Source organism: Canis lupus, chromosome 3 (assembly GCF_003254725.2).
Source record: "Canis lupus dingo isolate Sandy chromosome 3, ASM325472v2, whole genome shotgun sequence".
Taxonomy (NCBI): domain Eukaryota; kingdom Metazoa; phylum Chordata; class Mammalia; order Carnivora; family Canidae; genus Canis; species Canis lupus.
In genome coordinates, this window is record NC_064245.1 from 53,071,405 (window position 1) to 53,089,080 (window position 17,676).

At 49.0% G+C, this 17,676-nt stretch overlaps 1 protein-coding gene across 2 annotated transcripts in view; it reads left to right on the top strand.

Moving 5' to 3' along the window:
• Nucleotides 1-17,676, top strand: part of ZNF710 (zinc finger protein 710) — a 67,320-nt gene that overhangs the window by 20,358 nt on the left and 29,286 nt on the right. The window contains exon 1 of one of the 2 annotated variants that reach the window (XM_025438282.3): nucleotides 16,344-16,762. The exons of the other annotated variant lie outside the window; for it this stretch is intronic. The gene's annotated coding sequence lies outside the window, so the exon portion shown is untranslated. Of the gene's footprint in view, nucleotides 1-16,343; nucleotides 16,763-17,676 lie in introns of those variants that run through there. 2 annotated transcript variants of the gene reach the window in all.

Genomic DNA, 17,676 nt, shown 5'->3' on the forward strand with positions numbered 1-17,676 from the left:
CTCTGCCTGGAGGTAGGAAGCCACAGGAACAGCAAAGGGGGGCAGGCAGGGTTTTTAGAGAAAGGATGTCTGTGGCTCTTTTCTCTGGCGGCATCACGAGACCCTCCTCCACACCTCTTACCTGCACCTACCCAGGTAGTGAATGCCCTCCAGAGATAAGACACCGCTGGGAGTTGGGCACACACCCAGGGCTCTCTGCCTACCCCTGCCCTGCTTTTGACCCTTGCTGTCTTCTTCACCTGGCCCCCTTAATACATTCCGTGTGGGGAAGGTACCTCCGTCAGGATTCTCTTCCCCGGCTTTCTAAGTATCTCCTCCCTATGATGCAGATGGCCCCAGACTACCCACCAGACTAGGCAGGGGGCTCATTGGAAGCCAGTCGAGACATCTGAGGGTCCTCCTGCCCCAGCATGCTTTTCTCCCTCCTCCCTGCCACTCTTCCAGTGCAGAGGAGTCAGATCAGTGGGGATGGAGGGCAGGGAAACAGAAGAAAGACTCCAGGGTGAGGGACTCCTGGTAATGGTAATGAACGTGAGAGGGGGAGTCAGCCCAGGTGGCTGGCTGGGCCAATGCACCTGTGCGGCATGCTCACTGGCCCGTGGTTCTGAAAGAAAGGTCTCCCGGGAACACCGGGACTACCTCTCCACTCCCTGTCTCATCTTTTTCCCCCACTGCCCCCTCTCCCTCAGCTTCCCTCCTTGCTTCCTTCTCAGGGTGGGCAGCCACGGAGCAGGATCTCTGGATCTTTTCGTCTCCAAAGTTGCTGGTATTGGAGGGAGCCCTAGGAGCTGGTGGAACAGCCAAGGGGACCATCAGCCACCTTTTCCATTTGCAAGAGCCCTGGTGGGGGAGGGGGGCGGTTGGCCAGAGTTGCTCCACATTCAGCTCTGGCAGTTGACCTGGGGTTGAAAATGTGTTTTTTTGGGTAGGCCTTAGAGCTCATATAGGAAGGGAGAAAATAAAAGCCTACATGGGTCAGTTGTGGCAGTTGGATTTTGCCGTTTTTTTCCTTTGAGGAAGAACTCCACCATCACAGTAATGAGGGCAAGCTCATTTGTGAGTAGGGACTATGGAGGATGAGGGTGGCTCTCCTGGGTACCCCCCTGCAAATGAGTATCCTCCAGAGGGGACCTCCGGCACCAGAGTGACTGTGAGTCCCTCACAAGGGCCACCATCTTTGGGAGTCATTACCATTTGGGGTCCAAATCTAGGCATTCCTCAGGTTCTTACTGGTGACTTCCTTGACTCTGGCCAGGGGGAGTTTTGCAAAAACACTTTGAGCTACAGAGCATTTCTCTAACCAAAGCTTAGGCAAATAAGCATTCAAAGAAATCTTATTATTAAAATAGTAAATCTTACACTTATATAGGAAATTTAAAAATAAAGGAAAGTGTCAGGGTGCCCAGGTGGCTCAGTGGATTGCGTGTCAGACTCTTGATTTCAGCTCAGGTCTTAATTTCAGGGTCATGAGTTCAAGCCCTAAGTTGGGCTCCATGCTGGGTGTGGAGCCTACTTAAAAAAAATAAATAAGAAAAGAAGAAAAATACAGGAAAGTAAAAATTGCCCATAGTCTCCTCAAGTAGAAATTACCAACACTGTTCAGTGCCTTTATATATTGTCACAGCCTTCTTAGTGTACATATTCAAATATACTGTATTTTAAGAATGTTTAAGAGCACATTGAACTTTGTATCCTCTTTGTCTTTCATTTGACGTCATATTATGGCAAGCAAGAACTTTTGCAAAGCGCTTGGGCTTTACAACTGAGCATATGCTTTGCAGACATTTCTGTCAGCCGCCAGTAACCAACTATAAGAACTCATGTTCCACCCACAACAGAAATTGTGCCAGTCGGGGAGTCCTTTGATCATCATGCAGTAAACGTAGCCAAAATAATTGTAAATTTAAACAGACTAAAACTAAAACCCAGCCACTTGAAAAATTTAAAACCCTCTCCGAATCTGTTTGGTCAAGGAAGAAATAAAGACTATAGTGACAAATATTTAGAAAGCCTTGAAAACCAGAATGTCACATAACCAAACCTCTGGGAGGCAGCTGTCGCTATTCTTGTAGACTAAAATGCTTTTATTATTAAGAAGGGAGACAGAAAAAGAAAATAAACCAAGCATTAGCCTGAGATCTTAGGAAAAAAAGAATAAAAAACAGCCCCTAAGGAAAAAGGAGAGAAAAAAAGAGTAAAGCCCTAAATAAATGAATTAGAAAGCAGAAACAGTGAAATTAGCAGATACATCCAAGAACTGATTCTGTTTTTAAACAAACAATAAAATAGACTAACCTCTGGCAAGTCTACTTGAGAAATAAAAAAGAGAAGAGAAAAAAAAAATAGGAACAAGAAAGGGAATGTCGCAATAGAGACATTTCAAGAAATAAAAATGTAGGTGTGATTGGCTTAAGTTTGAAAAATCTCAATTAAATGAAGACTGTTCTGAAAAAAATATATATGTTGTTAATGGAGAAAAAAATTTGTGATTGTTATCAAAGCACTGCCTCCTTTACCCTAAGAAGTCACCGATCCCAAGTGTTTTTGTTAGGTAATTATTTCAAATTTGATAATACTGATAACATTAAGCTATTCCATGGCTTAGCACAAGATTGATGGAATGATCCAATTCATTCTACAAAGCAAAATAAGCCTGATATTAACCATGGCACAGAGCGTATTAAAGGATGGAAATGTTATGTCGGAAATAGAATTCAATAATGTATTAAACAAGTCATCTACCATAACCCAGTGGGGGCAATTGTCAATATCAGGAAAGCTTAATATAGTAACTACGTCATGCTAATGGGTTAAAGAAGTAAAAACGATTGATTCCAATATATGCAGGGGAAAATTGATTAAAATCGAGCAACCATTTCTACCTAATCAATACACCAAAAAAGGAATAGAAGGGCACATTTGTAGCATGATGAAGAATATCTATTTCAAACCAATAGCCAATGTTATAATTAACCATGAAATACTAGAAGCATTCCTGTTGAAACCAGTAGTAAAGTGAGGAGGCCTGCCATCAGATTCACTGTCTAACCTTGCTTTTAAGATCCTCAATAATACTGAAACAAATATATACGAAAGAAGAAGTAAACATTCCATATATACATACCATATCTTGGGCTAGAAGTTGATTTCCAAAGTTTAGAAGTATGAAAGTCATCAAAAAATCCAACAGATTTGACTACATTTAAAAAAGTGTAACTGCTCTGTGAATTCTACAAAACAATTGAGAGCCTGGGGAAAAAGATTTTCTCATAAGATACCCTAAAGAGTTAATATTTTGATTCTACTAAGATCATATCTATATTTGTTTTCAAAAATCAAGAGTTAGGGGCCCCTGGGTGGTCAGACTCATAGTTTTGGCTCAGGTCCTGATCTCTGGGGTCATGAAATCAAGCCCGGAGTCAGGGTCCACGCTCAGTGCAGTGTCTGCTTTGGACTCTTTCCCCCTTCCCTCTGACCCTCCTCCTTCAAATAAATAAGTAAATCTTTTTTTTTTTTTAATCAAGATTTAAACTTGAAGAGAAAGTGAACAGACAATACAATTAGCAAATATATACCCCATTCAAAGAAATGCTGGGTGGTAAGCTCTATGAGGTCAGGGACCCGTTCAGTTCACTGCATCCCAGATATTGTACTAAGTATTATTTGTTGAACAAATAAATTAATGCAGTGCAAGCTTTTAAAGTATTACATCATTTTTTACCTTTTAAATTTAAAGCAGAAGTTTTCATCAAGGTTTTATAATGAAAAATTGCAAGTATATAGAAATGAAATAATACGGTAAATACTCATACACCCTTGACTAGATATAACAATGACATTTGCTGCAATTTTTGCTTCATCTGTACGTGTAGTTTTTTATCTGTATGTGTAGTTTTTTTTTTTTTTTCCTGAATCATCTTGAAGTTGCAGAATACATAACACTTCTCTGAATTACTTCAGTTGTGAATCCTAAATTTCCGAGAATTTAGCTAGCTGTGCAGAGGATTTGGGAAGCTCCTGCACCATCCTCCAAGGGGTGTCTCTGCAGATTGTCCTAGCCCTTTAGGAGGCATTCAGGAGTCATAGCCATGACCTTCTGGTATTTACGAGAAAAAAAAGTATGTATTTATTGTCAGGCCCCGTGCTGGGTGTTTTACTGATGGTCTCCAGTTTAATCCTCTTCACAACTGTATGAAGGTGGTGTTATGCCCATTTGGAGGGAAACAAGTTCAGAGAGGTTAAGTGACTTGACCAAGATCACACAGTGGCATTATTCAACCGAACCTCATCTGACCCCATCACATTGTACATCTGCCTCTTCCCTTTATCTTCTGTCTGCACGAATGCATTTTGTGGGTTGTATGGACAAATGGGAAGCAATCTGAGTGTCTTTTGGTGTAAGTGTGGGCAGGCAGGCAGATGGTGGTCTGTGTGTTCGTGTGGATATGCTGTGTTTATGAACACAGACTACTGATTATGAAGGTACAACATGGAAAATTGCTCAGTGGTCCAGGTAAGGGGAAATGAGCAGGACACCGGGTGTATATGCCACGATTAACATCTTGTGAAAACCACCCGCTTGGGAGAGGCCCAGGAAGAAAAACACAAAAAGGGGCTCGGTGAAGGGGAGGAGTATTTTTTTTCTCTTCCATCCTTTTCATCAAACTCTTTGCAATGGGTCGTTTTACTAATTTTATAATAGAAATTTTTAATCAGAAAAAGAAATTTGTACCCACTTTACAGTTTTGTAAGCTCACGGCAGGGGAAGGCTCTGCTCTGTTTATTGCTATTCTTTTATTTTCCAGTGCCTAGCACCATGTCTGGCACATTATGGACATAATAAGTGTGCTGGACAAATGCCCACTGGGAAACCTCTCAGGGCCCGGAATGTGTTTGCAGAGAGTTTCTGCCAGCTGGTCTCCCCGAGAGCAGGCACAGGCCAGGTGTGTGTCCTGGGGTGGTGGATTTGCAAGGTGGTGAGCTCTCCCAGTCCAACCAGACAGGGCCCCCACCCAGGCAGAGGAGCCATTTTGTCCTTTCAGCATCACCAGGGCATTTAGTGCTAATATTCATGTGGAATAAACAAACTCTAGTCGGACAGAAGCAGATTTTATATCATTCTCAGACTTTTCAAAATTGATAGTAATGGTTATATGAACAGTTCTTTTTTATTGAGCACTCCCCGGAGGCCAGGCTAAGTGCATTTACAAAGCCATCCTCTCTTTTAGTTTTGACAACTATGTAAGGATTAGCAGCTATTTTATCTCCATTTTTTAGATCAAGAAACTGAGGCATGAGTTCTAGGGCAAGTCTCAGTTTTGCCAAGAACTTAACTTCCAGCAAACCGCAAGCCTCTCGGCTTTAATTTCCTTGTTTATGAACAACAGCAGCTGACATTAGTTGAGTGTTTACTATGTGTGAGGCTCAGCTGAGCAGAGAATGTGAGGCCGCCTTCAGCAAACAGACTGGATTTCAGCCACTGGCATCTCTATGCCAGGGATTAGCACGGCACTTGCCCCGGTGCCATAACCCAGTTGGTCTTGTTGGTTTGGGCTTGTTTGACTTTCCCAAGGCTGAAGCTTCTGAGCCCCTGGTGATGCCCTGTAACTCCTGGTTCTTACATAGCAGGGCCATCTTGAGTGGTCAGGTCATTCCTTATTCCCTGCTCGGTGCTTGTTCCCTGTGTCCAGCCCCAAATCCACTGAATCCAGGCAGGGCTCAAGAGACCATATCTTAAAATAACATCAGGTTGGTTCCTAGCTGCCGGTCTTTTTTGTGGCCAACATGGGCCAACCATCAACTGTTAGAGTGGCCTTTTCCTTCTTGAGATTAAACCTGCAGATGTGGGGTACCTGGGTGGCTCAGTGGTTTAGCATCTGCCTTTGGCTCAGATTGTGATCCCGGGGTCCTGAGATCGAGTTCCCCATCGGGCTCACCACAGGGAGCCTGCTTCTCCCTCTGCCTGTGTCTCTGCCTCTCTCTGTGTGTCTCTCATGAATAAATAAGTAAAACCTTTAAAAAAATAAAATAAACCTGCAGACGCTTGGGCGAGTATAAACCAGAACCCATTTCCATCCGGAGGAACCCAGTAGAGCGATGAATGTGGCTAAGGATTGCAAATTTTGTACTCTGAACACTTGTGAATTTCCCATTGACAGAAGATTCTCTTCAAACCTCAGCTCCACGGAACTCAGCAGGCCATGTGCGGTTGAATGTAAATTTAAAGAACACTTAAGAAACTTAAATGTTTTGGGGTTCTTTTTTTTTTTTCTGTTTTAAAGAGAGAGGAGAGGCAGGCAAGATGACCTTCAGAAGGGCAAATTTGAGGCTCTCCTAACAGTGGAGGGTTCACCTAAGAGGAAAGATACACATCTACATTTAATTTCTTAAATTTATAAGCACTGTCAGACCTTCTTAGGCCAGTGCCACACAAAAGGATGGGCCGTGGGCTGATGGTGCTGCTCTGCATAGCATCACCCAGCCAAGAGGAATTGAGAATGAGCTGTGGCGACTCATATTGTGTGCCACTGCCAGGACAGCATCCGAGGGTGGGCCCTACGGCTGCATCTCGAGCCAGGCATGGACCAGCGTGGCCATCGCTGATCTTCCACGACAGTCATGGGGCCGGGAGCTGCCCGCTAGTTCTCTTTCTATATGGGGTCTCAACGGGCCAGTTCGTGCAGAAGGGGGTTGACTGCCACACCAGCTGGCCACTCCCTTGTGAGACCTTCTGCTTGTCCTAGAAGATGCACGTAAAGCCCGGTCAGGGAGCCCAGGAGAGAGTTGTTGGTCTGGGATGGAGTGAAGTGATTTTAAGAGATAGCCCTGGCAGGCCTTGCACTCCTGGCTTCGGAAATAGGCACTACCAGTTGTGACTTCGGCCCCACTGGCTTTCCCTCTCCAGGTCTCAGAGTTGAGTAAAGGGGCAATGATAGTTGCTCCTGGAAGGACTTACATGTGAGATGAAAATGAGATGACGCTGGGGACTCTGCGCTTGGGAAAGGGAATGTTCTTTGTGCTATTTTGTCTGTATTGTTTGAAAAAATGGATTGCATTGTGGGTCTCCAGGAAGTTGCCAGCTGCCCTCTGTTTCTGAATTCCTGTGTGTGTGTGTGCGTGTGTGTGTGTTTTGTGCCCGTGGGGGGTTGGGGGAACAGTCATCGGTTTCCTGCTGATTAATCCAGTTCCTGGAGGGGCCCTTCCCTGGCAGTGAGGGGGCCTGGCCGCCTGCCTCACTGCCTCACTCTCTTGGCCCCTTCTAAGAAGCCCACCCGCTCTCTCTCCAACCTCAGGCCTAGGATGCCCTTTACAGGCCTGTTGAGCCTGACTTTGTTCTGGCTATGGGGGGGGGGGCTCCCGGGTTCCAGCTGCCTTGGGTTTTGCCTGCAGGTGTGTTTCCTTTGCCCACCTGGCACCTGTGGGGACTTGGGCTTCTTCCAAGTTGCCCCCAGGTTGGGGCCAAGAGGTTTGGTCATCCGAACTGTGAGCCCTGGAAATGATGCTGTTGGGGTCCTCTGCTCCTTCAGAGTGGGAGGCTGAGGCCAGGGATTACAGAAAGGCACCAGGGTGGGAGCCGCAAACCCCAGGATTTCCCTGCTGGTAGAAAGGGTGTCTGGAGAGTATGCCTTTGGTCTTCAGAAGGAAAGTTTTGGTAGTGGGGAGAAGCCAGTGTGTTGGGATTTGGGGTCCCCAGCCTAGGTCCTGACCCTTGAGAGAAGAAGCAGCAGAGAAGGGGAGCACAGCCTGGGAGGGGGCTGGGCTGGGCTCGAGTCAGGGACGTGGTTGCCGTGTTGAACTAGAACCACCTCGCCACTTCATTTAGAGACATGGTGACCACCATATGAATCTGAGGTCTTGCCCCCAAACACTGTAGCTCTCTGGTTGCAGCATGCTGGTGACAAGCTGAGCCTCCCTTTTCAGAGCCCTCAGCAACCACAGATGTGGTGTCTCCACTCCACAGAGGAGCGCAGCTGTTCCTAGATGTGGCCCCTCAGGCACTACTGAACTGCAGGAGGCAGGTCCCCAACTTGGGCTGGGTGTCTAGCCTGGCTTTGGGGCCTGAGGACCAGCCGTGCCTCTTACACCGAGGGATGGGGTTAGGACCATCTTGTGGCCAGTGTGGGCCGGACCCTCAGAGCTCCTAAAACGATTGTACTCCACGGTGCACACACAGCTCCTCACACCTCATCTGAGTCAGGCAGGGATGGGAAGTCCTGTACTTGCTAATACCTGCTGGCTGAGTCTACAAGGCCAGGATGCATATTTGGTTAGCAAACAGGGAACAGCAGCCAGAGCCAGCCCACTGCCTTCCTGCTTGCCTTTCTAGCAAAAATGTCCTCTGGAAAGGTCAGCCAGGACCAGCTACATAATTAGCTGTTGCAAAATGAAAAAGAGGGCCCTGGTTTGGAAATTAGTAAGAATTTCAAGATGGCTATAGCAGAGCACAAGGGAACCAAGCACAGGCCCTCCTAAGTCTGGCACCCTGGCGCGGGGGTGGGAGGTTCTGCACCCTGAGGTCAGTATTTCCCAGCCTTTAGATTTCTGATGCTTCTGGGGTGGCCAAATTGGTGGCCAAATTCTCTTTGGAAAAAGAGGGACTTTACAACTCCACGCCAGCTGTGAGTCCTGAGACATGCTCTCCCCCCTCTGTCCCATAGGCCACTTTTCTCAAGGGTTGGAGTGACTTCCACTTCCACTTCTTCTTTTTCTCCTCTACCCTGCTTCCCCCTTTCATTGTAAACTCAGAAACGTTGGACACTCCCTCCCATTCCTCCTCCTGTGCCGCCCTCCCCCTCACTCCAGCTCTGTTTCCCTCTTCCTTTCCTGTTGCTTTCATCTGGGGGAAAACCCTTCCCATGTTTGCTGTGTGACATTTCCCAACCATTCATTAGGTGTTGTTTGATTTTAAATGTCCCTTTGAATGAACAAGAACACGCCTTGGATTTCCAGAGTCTCTCTCTGAAGTGGCTCAAGCAAGCACCTTCCCCCATCGAGGGACATCCCTTCAGTGGCCTCTGGCTCTGTCCAGATGGTCTCTGCCCATTGGGAGCCTGGACTGAATTCTCATTGTTAGCATTTGTCACTCACCATGTCCTCCTCACATTCAGCTGTCAGCCCTACTGGCCACAGTGGAAAGAAAGTCTGCTCCATTCTTCCTTATGACACCGTTCCTGCCCTGGTGACAAACCTGGCCATGGTTCCCAAAGACGGAGGTTTCTAGGCTTCCTCGGGGTGGGTAGAGAGCTGGGGGTGGGGACTATGAAGGAGTTAAAGAGATAAGCCCCATGGGATGCTGTCCCCGCCTGCCTTCACCTTCACCACACTGTAACCAGAAGGACTTTCAGAGCACCCACGGGATAACAATACTCCCTTGGCCTAAAACTGTCCCCTGGCCTCCTGATGCCTGAGAATGGCATCCAGACCCTGGTGCGGCCCCTTGAAGGTCATGTCCCTCCCCCGGAGAGGCAGGCAGCCCAGGGTGGCTGAAGTGACCCTTGATCCACACCTTGAAGAACGCTAGAGGTTCAGGGAGGTAGAAAGGGGAGGGGATATACAAGGAAGGAATGGCTCCTCTATAGAACAAGGGGAAGGTGGGAGTCCAAGATGGCTGGGGAGGAGGGGCAGCAAGACAGGGAGAGAACAGGGAGAGAACGGTCTGTCTTGGCTCTGGCCTGGTGCACATCCCAATGGGGCTTTGAAAGTTACCAGAGCCTCCGGGGATGGGCCTGTCCTGGGTGCTCTCATTTGCTCCCCCAGGGCAGCACATCCGGGAATCCCCAATGAGCACTTTAGGAAGATGGCCTCAGCAAGAATGCACCGGGACTTTTCCCTGGTGATGGGAAGCTGCTTTGCTCAATCAACCCTGTGCTTCTTGGCCAGAATGAACTAAGGAAGGAGGGGAGGCACCTGAGTGGCTCAGTGGTTGAGCATCTGCCTTTGGCTCAGGTCGTGATCCTGGGGTCCTAGGATTGAGTTCTGCATTGGGCTCCCCACAAGGAGCCTGCTTCTCCCTCTGCCTATGTCTCTGCCTCTCTCTCTGCGTCTCTCATGAATAAATAAATAAAATATTTTAAAAATTAAGAGAGCACTAAACAGAGATGGGATCCCTAGAGAGTCAGCCAGCAGGACCCATGTTCAGAAAGGGAAACTGAGCCCTCATCACCTGGGAACATCACTACTGGGTAGCAGAGTCCGGGGTTTCCAGGCTTCACCACCACCTGCCTAGGACAGAATGAGGGCTGAGCTAGTACGTTACAGTCTGAATGATTTCCAACAGGTCCTTTATGGTTCTGACCATTAGAGCATCTTCAGCACCATGAGCCCCACACTCTGGATCCTTTTCTTTGACCTTCACACATAAGGTACAAGGATCTGGGCTTCTGTACATAAAGAACTCAGGATCCAGGGGGCCCAGTGGGCCCAGTCATAAATATTGAAATCTGGATGCCCAGGAGATGTGCTGGAGGCCAGAGATTATCTCCTCCAGGGGCCAAACCAAGAGGAAGCCAAGAGGAAGCCGTGTCCAGGTGCAGACTTGCCCTCAGACCTCAAGCAGCGGGGCTGGGCAGGGCTGGGCCAGCTGTGGCCAACCTTGGCCGTGAGCACCCTGGCCTGCACAGCACACCATCCAGGTACTTCCTGCATGTGCGGATGGGGGAGCACAGCATGGCCCTCAATCTCATCACGAGCAGGTCAATTCTGCATTGGGCAGGTTGGATAACAAACCAAAGATTGGCCCAACAAATGCAAAGAACGAGTCACAGTTCACGCAGGGTCTGTTTGCTCATAAGTTTTTATTTTGAAAATGCCAAGCCCGGGGATCCCTGGGTGGCTCAGCAGCTTAGCGCCTGCCTTCGGCCCGGGGCGGGATCCTGGAGTCCCAGGATCAAGTCCCGCGTCGGGCTCCCTGCATAGAGCCTGCTTCTCTCTCTGCCTCTCTCTCTCTCTCTCTCTCTCTTATGAATAAATAAATAAAATCTTTAAAAAAAGAATGCCAAGCCTAACAGAAAAGCCAAGAGCCTTCATCTAGGTTCACCAGTTGTTAACATTTTGCTCCGTTTGCTTTCTCTCACTCTCTTTCACATGGTTGTGTTGAATCATTTGAAAGTGAGTTATGGACAGCATGCTACTTCACCCCTCAACACCTCAGCAGGTGTCTGTTAGGAGCAAGAACTTGCCCCTTGTAGAGGGACAATGCCATCATCGTGCCTAAAGAAATGACCATTATTCAGTACTATAATATATATGTAATAATATGATATTCCCCAATCGTCCTCCAGAAGTGTTTCTTAGGTTCTTCTCCTGACCCAAAAAGACTCATGCATTGCATTTGGTAATGTTTCTTTAGCCCCTTTTAATCTAGAATAGTCTCCCTGCTTTGTGTGTGTGTGCCGGTGGCTTTGAAGAGTCCAGGCAGGCCAACCATCTTGTAGAATGGATCTGGCTTTGTCTTTGATGGAGTCTGCACAAGTTAAGTTTGCATGGTTTTGAAACTCGCCTGATAATTGCTTCATTGTATCGAGAAAAGTCCTAAGGCAGAGGGTACAGTCTAGAGTATCTCCTTTGTCCTCTACCCTTGTGGGAGTCATGGGATGTCCTGTCCAGCCACCAGAAAAAGAGGTGGCTTTAGTAACATAACGTTATATTTATAAAATGTTTCAGCTGACTGTGAAGATTATTTTCACTTGATCTGCACCAAGCCCTGCCCAATCCAGCAGGTGTTCTCTAGCCACTGAGTAGATGAGCTTCTGAGAGATTGGGTTCATGTTCATGCCCAGGTCCACACGGTGGGCAGAACTGGCCCAGAGCCCAGCCTTTCTGACCCACACTGGGGCTTCCTGTGCCCTCTGCACTGATGTAGCAGCTAGGAGATGGGGCAGTGTCCATGCCTCAGCTGTGCCTGCCCCAGATTGGGTAGGTTACGAGGTGAGCCCTGGACCCAACACATGTGTTCCTGAGTGCTAAGCAGAATACTGGATATACTCTAATAGGATCTAACCTGTCTTGATTGGTTATGAGCTTAGTGACCGAATTGAGGTATAAAGGTGCTGGAGCTTCCAGCCCCACCTCAACTGGTCCCACGCTGCTGTCTGGGAGCTTTGTATCCTGTACTCTCACTATCACAGCCTCCAGCACCAGCACCCCATCCACCTCCCTGCTCGTCCTTCTCATTTGCGGCTTGCATCCACCAGTTTAGGAAACCAGATGCACAAGCTTGTTAGAATTGAGTCCAGAGGCTGCCAGCAACGGGCATTGTCATGGAGAAAGAGTTTACTGTAAATCCAAAGACAACTCTTGGAGGCACCCTTGTCCAAGTAACTTCTGGGCTTTCTGAGCTGTTTGGTATGCTCCACTCGTCTCTATTCTTGGGGGAAGTGAGGTTGCCAGAGAAGGGACTTCTGGACAAGTGAGATGTTGCTGTCACACATTTCAAGTTTATTTTTTAAAAGATTTTATTTATTTAGCTGAGAAAGAGAGAGCTCACGCAAAAGCAGGGACAGAGGGAAAAGGAGAAGCAGACTCCCAGCTGAGCAGAGAGCCCAACTTGAGGTTTGATCCCAAGACCCCGAGATCATGACCTGAGCCAAAGGCAGATGCTTCACTGACTGAGCCACCCAGGCGCCCCGCACACATTTCAAGTTTAAAAGGTCTAGAAAGGACCATAATGGTCAGCAGAGTGACTGATGCGTGTGTGAGTGCTGGAGCACGAGGTCACTTGGACATTGTGGCCTCAACACTGAGCCGGGGGGCTCGGGTTGGGGCATGGCGAGGGGTCCCCGGCCTCAGGCCAGCATGTGCAGACCACCACCCTCCTTGCACATAGATCACGCTTCCTTCTCCCAAGTGGGCTGTATAGCACACACCCCAGTTTTCCAGCATCTCAGCTCCTGCACAAGAGCAGCATCCCAGTGTCTGGATCTCCTAGTCACCGAGAGAAGGGTCCCTAGTGCTTCAGATCTCGTTGTTGGAGCCACATGCCAATATCTTGCAGGTTTTTTTTCCCAAGGTACTTTCCTTCCATTCTCTTCTGTCTAATTGTGTTACCTTGGGCAGGAGCCCACTGAATCGTGCTCTTTCTCAAGGAAATTTCTGTTCTCATAAATGTATAAGCATGGTGCCCTTTCTGTTTCTCGGCTGAGTACTCCAGAAAGATCCCAATTTGACTTCACAGTGAGTCCTCTGCCAAGTCTTTTTTGCTTGTTTGCTTGCTTTTCGTTTTGTTTTTTTATCAAACTAATCCATATGCATCTTTTTTTCATGTCAGACAATACTAGAGGCCTGGTCAGGATGAAGCAGCAGGCCCCGCCTGCCTTCCTGCCCACTCCAGCCCTCCAGACCCATAAATGATTTCTCAATTCCTTTTATTTCTCCTCTGTTATTCACCTCCGTATTTTGAAAGAATATGTTTATCCTACCACTTCTCCACTTAGCAATTTTGGACATTATCTGCTGCCTCCATGCTCTTGCCCTTCCTGCTAATATTCTATCATGACTTGGGGTTAAACTCACAGTGTTAATAGGATTCATCGCCGAGCCTAGCGCAGAGCTACATTTCTTCTTTAAAAAGAAGTAATTGAAAAAAAACAAAAAATAAATTAATTAAAATAAAATAAAAATAAAAAGAAGTAATTGAAAAAAAAATAAAATTAATAAAATTAAAAATAAAAAGAACTAATTGTTGTTCTCAACAGCTTAGTTTTCTGGGTCCATTTCTGATTCTTCCCAATACACCAAAGGATCGAGAAAACATCTATCAGATGTTTTATCTGTAGTTCATTGATTAGTTTCTTTTTTTTTTTCCCTTAGACACTGGGATATCTCGCCAGCGAAATTCTTTAAAGCTTTCTCAAAACAAATGAAAATGTAGTTCATTTTAACGGATTACAATGACTCCATGCCCCCTCTGAAAAGGTTTCCCTGACCCCTCCCCTCAGCTGCCCGAGGCTGACCCTCCTCAGGGCTCACACTAAATTGTAATCACCTGTTTCCTTGCCTGATACTCCCCACCCCCACCCCCGCCTGCACCTCGAGTATGAGTTATCGAGGGCAGGCCTTGGTCTTCTTGTTCACTGCATTCTCTAGGAATGCCTGAGAGCTGGCTGGCACATAGCAGGCACTCAATAAATATTTGTTGGAATTTGCATTTGTTGGATTGAAAGGCAAGAGTAATTATATGCTCTTGGTGGTGCAGTGAAATTTCCAACCCTGCGCTCTTTTGCATTTTCCATGTGCCTGTTCTCTCGGCTTCCTTGTTGGGTTTGGAGGCCTTTCTGGGCCCGTTCCAACTTAACAGCCCTTCCCAGATGAAGCTAGCAAAGGCTGGGTTTCCTTTCTCGGCTCCCTGGTTCACCCCACCCCCACCCCCCACTAGCTTGGCCTCAAGCGTCTCAGGGCCTCCGATTGGTCCTTGTCACTTTCGAATCCCAGCCCACGCCACTAAGCACAGACTGATTGCTCTATAGAGGAGTGAGGGTGAGACTCGCTCAATCAATCAATCAATAAACCAATCAGTCTTCCTGCACCCGGCCGCCTCGCTGTTCCCAGGCATTACTCATTATCCAGCGTCTGAATGATCAGAAGGAAAAAGGAACCTCTGCATAAAGGTGACCCCATTTCAGGTTTCGTCATGACTCGCTGAGTGTTGAAAGATGAGAAGAGTGAGACCAGGAAAAACAAAGAGAGGGGGATCAGGGACATTGACCGGTGATCTCAGAGGAATATCTTGGGAGCCATTTGGTCCCTAGACAGGGCTATGTGTGGGTAGGTGAGGTCCTGTGCTCTGTGTCACCCGGAGCTTAGCACCGGGCTGAGCACACGGTAGATACCAGGTCATAACCTATGTCTGGCTGCAGAGAGGAGGGAAGGACGGAAGCCCACATCCAGGCCTGTTCCTGAACAAGGGACCTGGAATCCTTGGGGCACCTGTATATCTTGATGAAATCAGGAAAGTGCTGATCTGTGACGTGTCCGCAGAGGCCCCTCCCTTGTAAGCACAGTGATCCCACAATTGGAAGCTAATGAAGAGGACTCCCCCACCTCTCACACCTACCACCCGGCCTTGGGAGGCTGGCCTCAGCAAGCCTGAGCAGTACCTCCTTGCGGCAGTCCCTGGAAAGAATCATTCCCCGCCCCCATCCACAAGTGTCTCCTGCTCCCAGGCACGGCCCAGGCAGGAACAGCTGCCACTCCCACCCCATCCCCCACTCAGACCCTCCTGCCTAGGCCCTTAGCTCTTTGCGGGAAGCAGGACAACCCCAAGGGCCAAGCCGCCTGCCCATGGAGACCATGCCTCCCTCCACAGCATTGCAACCTGGGGCCCTCTCTGCCTTGGCTCCTCCAGGACCCTGAAATAAAGCTGATGGCCACCGCCCACCCCCTACCCCCTGACTCCCCGAGAGGGAGCACTGCTCTTGCAGGTGGAGTGAGTTTCAGGGGCAAGGGGGAGCCTTTCAAGCAGCTCTTCGATGCTTCTCCAGCAGAACTGGATTTATTTTTTGTATTTTTAGGAACTAACTTGCAGTTCTCAGCCTCTCCCTCCGACCCTCCCTCGCTCCTCAGAAACAGCTCCCCAGAAACTGGAGAAGGAAAAATGAAGCAAGGGTCTGTCTACATTGTCGCTATGATTGGCACGGGTGTGAATGAGGGGTCACCGCCTCGGCTGCTCCTTTTCAAGTGCTCCCCTCTCCCCTGCACGCTGTATTCACGCCGACCACTCTTCTTTCAAAGCTCCCGTCTTTCTCTCCCGCTTTGTCTCTCGGCTCTCCTTCCCTCCACGCTCTGCCTTTCATTCCAAGTCCTGCCCGGCTCCCTTGGGGACCACTCTGCTCTGCTCTCCTTCCCCCCTTCTTCCTCTTCTATTCAGTTCTTTTTGCCTCTTTCTTTCTTCTTTTTTCTTTTTCTTTTTGAATAGTGCTTCTGTTTTCAAGGGATGGAATGAACAGAGAAGTCGGTTTATTTGAGCAGAGAGAATGTGAATGTGTTCATTTTCCTCCATTGCTCTAAATGTGTAAAAGGAAAGGGACAAAAAAAAAAAAAAAAAAAACCACCATGTGGGACATGGTTTCCTCCAGGCTCCCACTCTGAGAGGGAAGGATGTTTGGAAATGGGGCTCCACCAGGCCAGAGCGAGCCACTGGCTGGCAGAAGGTTCTCCCTAGGAAGCCCCGCACCAGCCACCAGGGCTGGTTGGCTGCAGGGCTGGTCCTGGAGCCTGCGGGATTCACATGTAGCCCCAGGCACCCACTCCCTCTCGGCCAGGCCGTAGCATGGGCCTCCATGTGAGGGTCAAGGTCAGAGGCGGACTCAGGGGCCCTCTGCCTCCCCAAACTCCCTCCTGTGGGAGAGCCTGGCTGTCCTGCAAGTTGGAGGCTGCAGTGGAGACCATGGGAATGTGGCTTGCGGGCTGAGCATGAGGAATGTGGCTGGGGTCGCATGCACTGCCACCGTTGTCTGGCGTGGTCCCAGCCCCTAGGGCTGGCAGGCCAGGCCTCGGCCAGACCTGGAGTCCCAAAGAGGAGACTGAAAAAACTAGAACCGCAGAAAGAAGGACGCTGAGGGGGCTGGTGGCTCCCAGGAAGCTGGCAATCCTTGGAGTTGAAACGGATGGTTGACAGAAGGTTCGACACCTAGGAAATGCCCTGGGGTGTGGAGTAGAGGCATGGCTCTGCTGGTGACATCGGCACAGAGGGGACAGTCCAAGGAAGCCCTGGCAAGATGGGAAAGCAGAGGCCATCGGGATGACAGAGCAGAGACAGAGGGAAGCTGTGAGTGGCTTGGGGCCCAGGGGGGATGGCAGGGCTGCTGCCAGGTCAGGAGGGAGGCCTGATTCAAAGCCTGAGTGTGCGGAAGCTTTCACCAAGGATGTCCAGTGGAGGGGACAGAGAGGTGGGGTCAAAGAGGTGGTGGAGGAAATGGGATCTGACCCCCTGTTCAGGGGTAGAGAGAGAAGGCAAGACATTGGGCGCCGCCGGATGCTGCAGCCAGGGTGTGGTGGAGGCCCCAAGCTGGAGGCCTGAGAGGGAAGGCGTGTCAGTGGATCAGGGTTACCTGAGGAGAGTAGGAGAGGCAGACCTGCAGGGGAGAGGAGGCCAGGTCTGGGGAGAGCTGGCTTCAGGCTACAGGTCTGGGGGACCTTTTGCACCTCCTCAGAGCCAGGAGAAAGGGTCAAGTCTTCAGGTCTCTGCAGCCACGAGGGCCTCTGTCTAGCCCAGAAGTGCCCGGGGGGCCCAGGAAGAGCCAGATAACCTCAGGGGATACAGGGAGCCGTGGGGGTGCATGTGGCCCGGGTGATGTGGAGCAAGGATGCTGGCATAAGCCATGAGGCTGAAGTGGAAGCCTGGGCTAGTGGGAGGCTCCCAAGGGCAAGCTCTGTGTCTCCTTCCTCTGCCACACCCAACACAGCTGGTCCCAGGGTAGGTGCTTCATAAATGTTTGTTGAAGTGTGAACTGAATTTATCCTTAGCAGATGTGGAATGGTTACAGCACATACCCAAGTGCTAGTAGGGAGGATAGCCTCATATCAAGTGGGGCCCCATCCCCTGCCCCCTGAGGGCACAGGGGATCAAGGGAAGGGGGTGGTCTCCTCCCCAAGGAAGACTGGGCAAGGTTCCAGCCACGTCTGTGAAGGAAGGGAGAGGGACAAGTCAGCACCAGACTTGGAGGGTGGCACAAGCAGGCA